Here is a 10879-nt window from a genome sequence, read left to right as displayed (position 1 = left end):
TATATATATATATATATATATATATATATATATATATATATATATTTGTGTGTGTCTGTTTGTCCTCCCACCATCACTTGACAACTGATGTTGGTGTGTTTAAATCCGCATAACTTAGCGGTTCGGCAAAAGACAGCAATAGGATAAGTACTAGGCTTACAAAGAATAAGTAGTGGGGTCGATTTGTTCGACTAAAGGTGGTGCTTTAGCATGGCCACGGTCAAATGACTGAAACAAGTAAAAGAATAATAGATAGATAGACACACACACACACACAAGAAGAAGAAGATTGAGATGCTAGAATTTCACTATAAATATTGTTGCGTTCGATGTGTATCATAAATTATTCTTGAAAGTTTCACCAGGCGTGTGTTTGTATTCCGTAGAGCAGGCATGGAATTGAGTAGTTAAGTGGTAAAAAAAAAAAAAAAGTAACGACAACTACCTTTATGATCGTCCATGGAATAGGAAGAGCAGAGTTTGGTGTCAAGTAGCTTAAATTTTGGATGGAGTAAAAAGAGATAAGATTGATACATCCTAGGTGAAAAAATAGGTAATATAATGTTCAGTAAATAGCTAATATAATGTACAGTAAATTAAGCCAAAATTCCTTCCATCACAAAGATTAGGTAAGTGTTGTGTGTTACGATCAGTAGATGTGGTAGATATTTTAGGACAACCTTTATAGTTTGCCTATGAAGTTTCTCGAAAAAAATCTTCCTGAAATAAATTTTGTGCAACCCAAGTAGGTAAGACAGAGTCAAATTAGGGGAAGAATGTTGTTGCTTTTATATATTTGTGGAAACATAGCTTCATCAGACAGGTAATACAATAGGTCTACGAAGTAGAAATAGGTGAGGTGAAATCATTTTGTATACATGATGAATTTGGCGGTTAAATTTGACAGCAGCAGTACGCCAAAATCCCCGATATTTATGTATGCTTGTAAAAATAATAAGTCACACAATGTGTGTGTGTGTGTGTGTGTGTGTTGTGGTTGATAGCATTCCATGTGGTTCACAAAAGAATAAACCAGCATTTTTACCCTTTATTTTTGTTTTGTTTTTTCCTGCTAAAGTACATGTCCCACTTACATGTCCTATCTACAGTAGGATGTAAGTCATGTTTTCTTTTATTGTACGATAGCATCAATATAGTAAAGAACGTGTAGTAATAAGTATAGTGTTGTTGGCATAGATAAACATGTTTCCATGGTTGTTAGAAACCAACGTATTTGGACCAAAATAAGTATCAGTAATGTCATTATTAAATAAAAAGAAATGAGATTGGAGCTATCATGCTTCCATCGCAGAATGGATCACAAACTTTAACCATTTGAATTCTTCAATGAAGAATGTGGCTTCACTATTTATCTAAAAAGACGATTATGTATTCCGTAAACAGAGGAAGCATTTGTATGATAGCTTCGTTGGGTATAAATATTAAAAGCTACAGCTAAACCAAGAAAAAAAAAAAAAATTGCAGGAGTAATTTTTTTTAATTTTCAAGGTCAGACTAAGTTTCGAAAATAATTAGCCTGAAGCAGTCTGTAGCTGAGTAGATGAAATTATAATATTAGAACATAAGAAATCCAAAATTTTGTAATCGACTAAATGCGCTAAACAATTTGCCAATGTTTCAGATAATTGAGATAGGTCAGAAGGCTATCAGAGTTACTGGTGTAGCAGTAGTCAGCATTCGAAACCCTGTCGTTTCAGGAACGAGAAAAGGCCACAGCATATCAGTTCCTATATTTGGCAGCGATGGTCCTTATCAGCAGAGGATGTTGACCCATATTTCAGCCAAACGTTGTTCTGGTACATTTGTGTGATGTTAAGATAAATGGAAAATTCCATGCAGTTTCGCTTCAGATCATTATCATCATCATCATCATTATCATCATCATCATCATCATCATCATCATTTAACGTCCGTTTTCCATGCTGGTATGGGTTGGACGGTTTGATAGGAGCTGGATGGACGATTACGAGACAGAACAGGGGAGCAGTGATCTTTGGATCAGAGGTGCGTGTGGTGGAAGGGAGACTGGAAGGGGAAGAAATGACGTCACGTTGGCGAGTGAGAAGAAAAGTTTCCCTTTTTTATGATATCTACGACAGAAGTTAGACGTGGCGACAGAAGTTAGACGTGGCGACAGAAGTTAGACGTGGCGATAGAAGTTAGACATGGCGACAGAGAGGTCGTGACAACATGTGTTACGAATTGAACAATCTGCCGGCGGTACCCGATTGCAAGTCGAGGTAAGAACGACTTTATTTACGTGCCTTCAAACCACAATTGATATGCGCTGGAAATACAAGACAGAGAGATTCGAGAGGGCTCGTAGAGACTTTCTTGGTCTGCCAGCAGCCATGCTGTTCTGACCTCATGTAAAAATATCTCCTACCAATCACGAACACATATAACAATTCTCCCCGTTCACCAATGACGAAGACACATTCTCCCATCTCACCAAGCACAAAAACATAACATTTCCACACACTAGCTACTGCTATTCGGTGTAACAGCTTTTGGTAAAATAACAAATGGCTAACTCCAACAGCTCTCGGCCGCAAATTTTTTTTTCTCCCATGAGAGTTCCAGACCCCAGTTATGAATTCATTTGCATACAGCCAATCAGAGCTCAACTATCAAAATAATTTATGAGCGCATAACAAGTGATGGGCGATAAGATAAGATCACTTGGGTAAGGAATGACCATGCTTCTTTTCTCTTTTAATAATGCTTGTTGATCTTGTTCTTGTCTCAACCATGGTTGCCTCTGCGTAGTTATTTGTGTTGTTGTTTACTTTCTAAAACAGTAAAGGGAGACGGTTGCTAGCACATCACCCTCTACTCACATTTTCCCATTCACATCTTTACTAAATGGGGCCCCTAACAATATCCGATCATAGGTATAGATGCAAATCTATCTAATTACTTGTCTCCTAAAATCAGGCATAATTTGGCGATCGGTCGACTTACAACAAGGTCAACGTGAGCTCTGATTGGCTGTATACAAATGAGTTCATTGCTGGGGTTCGGAACTCTTGTGAGAAAAAAAATTTCGCCTCCTGGCCAGCAACCAAATCTCTATTACATTAGCTTTATTTTTATTTTCAAGAATTGGTACAGCAGCGGCAGAATTCCATTCTACTGAATCTATACTTTCCCAGACTTATTTGAATTATTTATTATGTGAAACTAAGTCAGGTATTTCGTTAATTAATCATTTGTAGTGTACAGATTGATTGATTGCTGCTCAGGGTTTTTTTTTTCCTATTTCATAACACCCATTGAGATAAGTTGTTTCACAGAATAGTTTTAAAAGTAAAAAGAGAAAAACAAAGGGCGACAGCGACCACGTAAAATAGAATTTTATATTCCGTTTGACCCAAAGGGCTTGGAACAGTGAAACAAATGTAATATTTCTTAAATATCCTGAACAGATAAGAAAATATTTGATAAACGTTTATCAATACGACAAAGAAGACCAGGAAACGATGTAGATCAGGGAAGAAGGCCCATAGAAGTAAAGTAATCTATTAAGTAGTTAGGTCTTGGGATGTGACGTTGTGGCAGTAATGTTGTTTATAAACTAACGAAGATATATGTACAGAAACTTTTGCACAAAGTGCTCCTCGACTGATCCTTAAAGACAAACCCTTGTCACTCACATCAGAAATTCAGTGAACTCGTGATTGATCTGCAGGAAACCTGCAGTAATCTAGGACGATATTGTTCAATTACGATATAAAAAACAATCAAATCAGTTATACAATATGAAGGATTTTTTGTTTTGTTTTTTGTTTTGTTTTTATTCAAGCTTAAAACCTGTGATTTATCTAAATCCATTCTTATCCAGGTTTTATTGAAGGATTATGTTCAATTGAGTCTGATATATCGTTAATTAATCAGGTGCAGCACATAAAGAATTATTATTTATTTAGTCAGTTGTTTCTTTCTGTTGCGAAATACCTAATGAAAGGCGACTAAAGAAGGGATCAAAACACACAGGCCCTACACAAGAAAATACACACACAGAAGAGGAAAAAAGAATAGACAACAATAATATACGACTATGAAGTTTTGTTTTTATCAATTAGAAAACCGCAGTGTGTTGCTGTTGTATAACCACAGGTCATCTGTGATCCAACATTTCAATCGTAACTGTTCCGTCTTATTAAAAGTTCTAGGACAACACTATTTAAATGTGTTCTTTTATTTTCTTTCTAAGACAGTAGAAACCGTGATATGCAAGATGTTTGATTAAGAGCTCGAGCGTCCACACAGACTTCCTCGTTGTGAATGGAATGTATGATTACAGCTCATTAAATGTTTGCAATTAAGTGAAACATAATGAGAAGTAAATGAAGGTAATCAAAGATAAAGAATTCAAAACAACATTAAAAAAAGATAAAGGAAGAAAACTGATAAGTTCTTGAGTTTTTGTTTCTTTTTCTGGATGTTTCCAGAGGACACGTGTTATTTCATCTTAAGTCGACCCTGACCGAGAAAACTCACCACTCCAGCCGTGATCCTCTTGCCTTTTGTTTATCACAATAAGCGTTCACAATTAGCATACCGTGTTATCCTGGACCAGTGATGAACGAACCCGTGATAAACGAAGCTATATGCATTATATAATGTCTAATGATTAAACATTGGAGAAGGATCAATGTTAAAGAAAATGAAAACAAAAATATACACAAACACAAAACAATTTCTCCATCCCCCTCTCTCTTTCTCCCTACCCCTTTTCTTTCTTCAATTAAAAGTAATGAGAGGTGTGAAATTTGGGTAACAATTAAAAGTAGTTGGATAGATATGTAGACTGTAGGAAACGAACAACAGCAATTTAAATTTTTAGAATTAATTTTAAATAATTTGTGCTTTGAAATTTAAAACAAGTCATTTTGAGATGTTTCTGTAAATAAAGATCGGAAAGGGGAAAAAAGTAAAAAGAAAAAAAAAGAAAACAATAAATCAAGAATAAATTAAAGTAATTAATTGTGCTTAAAAATCAAAAATTGCCCAAAGTTAAATTGAAGATATCCTATCTGTTGTTGCAAAACTGTGCGTGTGTGTAGGCGTGTGCGTATGAATGTGCGTGTATGTATGTATGTGTGTGTGTGTGTGTGTGTACTGGGTGGGGCAGAGAGGACGGACGTTTTTTGAAAAATTCACAAAATCCTTAATTTTGGCCGCAAACAAATTTTATCAACATCAATGTGTTCGTATTGCATTAGCATTTGTCAGAATCAAGTGTGGAAAACAACATCCATCATGTGGTATCCATTTTCATTGATGCATTTCTGAAAGCTTGTCTGAGGCGTTCCACATTTTCCGGGGTCCGTACTGTTCGTGGCGCCCCTACCAGTCTCCTATTCCTTAGTGTACCTCGTGTACGAAGTGCATTCACCCAACGTAAGATTGTGTTGCGGGTTGGTACAGCCTAATTTCGGTGAATGTTGAAGTGGCGCCGAAACTCACGTTGAACTGCTGTGACAGACCCGTTATTTTTCACGTAATTATCGTAGGCAAACACGCAATGCTCTATCGTCCACAGTGCCATGGCTTCACCCGATAAGAAAAAAAAATGCTAAGACACTATAGACCGAATGGTACCTGTCGGGTATATGCCCCCCCCCCTCACTGGAGGGGGAGAGTAGTACAGAAGTAAGTCTAAAACATTTCAATTTAAGAAGGGATTTCATATATTCACAAATGCCACTGCAGATCCACTGTGAATTCTTTCGGACCACCCCATTGTCCTGCCATTATAGTACTGGCTGCTCTCAACGGGATCATAAAGCATGTGGTCTAGATGCCGTAGACTTCCTTCCCAGCTCGAGCCAGACTGCATGACAGTTTTCCCGCACCGCGGTGGTAGGGCCCCTCATCTCGGTTGTCACATATTGCTATACCTTCTCCAACGGCAACTTGGTGTATTCAGGTGCAGCCCAGACTTCGCTACTCGTCAGGCCGAGAAGAGCAAATTGTCAAAGTATCGGTCGCTGACAGATTCGTGGTCGAGCCCGAAATTGTGAAGACCTCCGGTGTTCATGGCCGGACTTCATCCCTGCCCTCTGCTATTGGAGTTGCTGTTACAGCGCATCTCCTCGCCATCCTCCTAGAAAACGCCCTTTCCATTTTGTTCTCCAGGACCATAAGCCTTATGGTCCTTTCCATTTTGTTCTCCAGGACCATAAGCCTTATGGTCCTTTCCATTTTGTTCTCCAGGACCATAAAGGCGGACTAACAAATCTTTTCAGTTACAGCTGTTGTATCTCTTAAAACTACAAATAGAAAACAGTGTTTGTTGTGATCGGCTAACAATGACTTTACCATCGTAATCTAGACCAGTAGTTCCCAAAACTTTTCAGTTTACCGCCCCTTTTGGCACCCAGGCCACATTCCTAGCACCCCCTAACCCTTCTTCACCACAAATATAGACCATTTTCTGCAGAAAATTCAAAACGACTGTATCTCACAAATAAAACGGATCTTTTTTAAAACGGGGGCCACATTTTTCATTAATGTTTTACGTAGTGTTTTTGGTACCGAAAGACTTTCAAACTTCGTATACTTATCTATTTTGTGTTATAGAACAGAAAAATATTTTTGTATTCGAATTTATTTCATGTAAAAAATTGTCTTATTTCGATAATTTCAACCAATCACTGACAAGTAATCAGTTGTTTACATTTACTCCTTTGGCTGATTAAGCGGTGTAAAGCGTATTTAATTTCCATAGCTTCGTTTTGCATTTTTCTTTTTAAATTTGCTGTTTTACCCTAACCCTAACCCTATCACCGATAGAATTGTTTCAGAATCGTTTGTTTATGTAGTCAGCACTTAATGTATATCGGCTGAATGGACGTCAGTGAATGGTTGAAATTACAGAAATACGACAACTTTAACATGGAATAACTTAGGGATTTCTTTTTTTTTTTAAGAAGACTAAGAGAAAAAGATGTTTTATATGACACATTCTACCAGTGTTCCAAGTTTCAAAGTGTTTCGTTAATGAAAAATGTGGCCCCCGTTTTAAAAAAGATCCAATAAAACTTAAAGCTAATAATATATATTTTTTTTACATCTATTACCCCATTTTGGCCACCCCATTATCATCCCACTTTTCACCGCCCCGAAAGGAGAAGTACTGTGCACTTTAGGAACCACTGATCTAGACCATCTGAAAGGTATTTTGTAGAAAATTTCCTCAAAAGAATATCCATTTTTCTAGGCTTTAAGAAAACAAAGTCAGAGAGAGGCACACTTGTGTAAGTATGCCATATGCACACACACACACACACACACACATTAAGGCTATAATTAGGAATGAAGTTTGGCTGCGAATTTTTTTTTTTTTTTCTTAATTCATGAGTATAGTGTAAATGACTAAGTGGAACCTTTCTCAGTTCTTTATTACTTTTATATAACGTGGAATTGGAAGAGTGAATGAAGCCAATACGCACAACATAAAATTAAAAGAAGAAAAAGTAGACAATATTAACAGGAGGAGGTTGTTTTGTTTTTGTTTATTTCCTTTGTTTTGTCTTGTCTTTCCATTTGGAAGGTTGTGTATGTGAATGTACAATGATAAAACATGTCAGATACAATAGGCAAACGTTAAGCATGTAATTAATCAACCTGAAACTAATGTCAGAAGGAAGGCTAAAAAGTGGAAACGATGTTACAACATTTAGTAACTAATTAATAATTAAATAAATTAAATATCTTCACTGATATAGAAATTGGACATTAATAGAAGAAACTGCCGGAAGCCAAGTACACAAATGTGTATTCGCGTACTTCATCGTTACTTAAACATATATACACGTGTATGTAAATCTATATATATAATCTTTTATCTCTTCTTGCTTTCCTATTTCATTCTCTCTCTCTCTCTCTATCTATCTATCTATCTATCGGAACTACTAAAGCAGCGCGGACCCGAACGCGCAGTCGCGCGTCCGCGCTAGCTAGTCGTGAGTGGTCGATCCTAACCCTAACCCTAAACACGTATTCATTTGCACACGCGGGTTAGGGTTAGGGACAGGGTTAGGGTTAGGATCGACCACTCAAGACTAGCTAGCGCGGACGCGCGACTGCGCGTTCGGGTCCGCGCTGCTTTAGTAGTACCCTATCTATCTATCTGTCTATCTCTATCTCTCGGTGTAGGTGGAATTTTAAGAGTTTAATTTAGAAGTGAAGTTACCAGGAAATACTGAATAAGAAAATATAAACATGACAATATTCACTTAACAATTAAGTTATTCTTCTCTAGTGAAACATTTTGTGGATTTAAGAGTTGTACAGGCACGAGCATGTTCGTACCTTACATACACACGCGCGCGCACACACAAACACAGAGCCAATGTTTTGGTATTAGTATATGATGTCAGTCTCATGGGTGAGTGTGTGTGTGTTTGACAGTTCAGCTCTGTCGAACTAATAAAGCACTGTCAATAACTCGTGATGTCACATCCTTTTACCAAAAGATATATATATATATATATATATATATATATATACACACACACACACACAAAATGATAGAAATGGGTATTAGGTACTAGAGCAAGCCAATGTCAAAGAGGTTGCGATCGGTAAGCTATGACTTTCTGGGAGCTGCAAAGTAGGAAGTAAGAAAACATCGTCCTGCACGCAAAGAAACAGGAGTTACGTAATGACATTCATTGCCTTACCACTGTTTCTGCTTTATTGAACAGTGCACCCAGAGATGAATGCCACAGTGTGATATCTACTTTCGTCAGAACCTTAACATGAAATGTTCCTTCATTGAGGAAATCATTTAAATATAAATCACTATATTTCCTCTCACACGCACATACATGTATATCTGAGTAGATTACATATCTATGTACATACATACAAACACACATAACAAATATGTATGTGTAAATATATATACATGTATACATACACGCATTTGGTATTGTTGATCGACTTCGGTGAGAGACATTTACTGCTGATGGGAATTCTATGCATTCAGAGTCGATTTTATTGATAATATTGGATTGACTGGGTTTTCAAGTTTCGATATTAACAGTTTATTCAACCATGCGTGTGTGTGTGTGTACGCGCTAGCACACACACACTAATACCAAATGCATATGTATGTATGTACTTTATACTTATACGTCTGTGTCTTTCTCTCTCTCCATATATATATATATATATAGAGATATATATATATATATATATACACACACATGTACATACATACACACACACACACACATATCTATAGTCCTACCTATGCCGGCATGGAAGGCGGACGTTAAACGATGATGATAATATATATATATATATATATATATATACACACACACACACGTTTATTTGGGGGTGCGTGTGTATGTGTATAAATAGATAGATAGATAGATAGATAGATAGACAGATAGATATTGCTAAATAGACAGAGATAACTAATTATTCTCCAAAGAAAGACGAAAGTAAATAATTACCTTATAATTAAATAACTGCACCGATAGTTAATTTTAAGATAAATGTTTTCTCAAGTCAAATCGTGCAAAAAGAAACAGCCCACACTTTGTACATAGATATCCGAATATATTTTATTGTATTTTGGCACAAAGCCACCCATTTTTAAACTAAAAGTACAATCAATAAAGATAATAACAAACAAGAGAAGTGTTTTCTAAGTTGTCAAGCAAACCCATTCAACATTACACGTGACACCTAAGTTGTTAGTACCTGCCACTTTCATATCCTATCATCTTTATAAACATATACACATGCATATAAATATATATGGATAATCAACTGTTTCTTACCTTCGGAAAACGACGCTGTAAATCCAAATTAATACGTTCGGGTATATATATATATATTTACATGTTTTTATTTACAAGATTTTAAAAATTTCTTTGGAAAAATTTTACGATTTAAAATCTTAAGATCCTATTTAATGCTGCGTATTTCCGGAGTGTTTTGTTCTTCTCGATAATTTGTTTTTATTGTTACCGTTTTTGATGATAATTAAATGTAATAACACATTAAAAGTTGTCAAAATTTAGTCTCCTCGATGTAGTCACCAGCGGAAGTTCAAGCTATCCCTTTCAAGTATATGTGCCTTCAAAACCACCTGTGGATGAATGTTACCTTAGTAGGTGACTATTTCAAATATTTTAGATATGTCCTTATACCGCTCGGTCAATATCCTGCTCTTTACTATAATCGTAATGTTCATATTTCCTGCTCCTACTATAAGTGTAATGTTCATTAATGAATAAAAAAAATTATAACATATTTTCTCGGTCATTTCCCGTTACAGAAACAGAGAGAGGGAAAATTATAAGGAAACAAAATTCGATCAAACATCCTATAATATCGTCGTTCTTTACACACAACTAGCGAGCTAGCTAACAAAACTAAACTAAACTAACCTGTCTGTATACCACCGCCACTTTAACTTCTCATGCTATCACCTGACCTAATAACTTCAGTTATTTCTTTTTATCTTTACAGGTGAGAGACATATTTACGCTATGTCGCTCTGGATAACATTTGTTTGTTTGTTTTTTTTCAATTTTCAACATGTTTCTTTCTATATTTGCTAGTAGTGGCTACTTGATCCATTGTGCTACACACACATAACAATTAAGTAGACAAGCAGGTTTTTTAGTGTGTGTTTGTTAAAAAGAAAATAAGGAAAAAAAAAATAAAACAAAACAAAACAAATAAAGCTCCGATTGGTAAGTGAAGAAGATAAAATAACACATCAAGAGCTGGGAGCAGCGCAGTATCTATGTATGTATACATCTTGTACGCTCACTCAGGCTTGCATGCGCTTATAAATACTAAATCATACATGCGCATATATATA

At 36.1% G+C, this 10879-nt stretch overlaps 1 protein-coding gene across 1 annotated transcript in view; it reads right to left on the bottom strand.

Annotated features, from left to right (window-relative positions):
• LOC106873321 (protein phosphatase 1 regulatory subunit 12A) overlaps positions 1-10573 on the bottom strand; it is a 231579-nt gene extending 221006 nt beyond the window's left edge. The window contains exon 1 of the mRNA XM_052975110.1: positions 9828-10573. The gene's annotated coding sequence lies outside the window, so the exon portion shown is untranslated. The remainder of the gene's footprint in view (positions 1-9827) is intronic.
• Positions 10574-10879: the final 306 nt, after the last annotated feature.

Source organism: Octopus bimaculoides, chromosome 20 (genome assembly GCF_001194135.2).
Source record: "Octopus bimaculoides isolate UCB-OBI-ISO-001 chromosome 20, ASM119413v2, whole genome shotgun sequence".
In the NCBI taxonomy this organism is placed as follows: Eukaryota; Metazoa; Mollusca; class Cephalopoda; order Octopoda; family Octopodidae; genus Octopus; species Octopus bimaculoides.
This window is presented reverse-complemented; position numbering and strand designations above follow the sequence as displayed.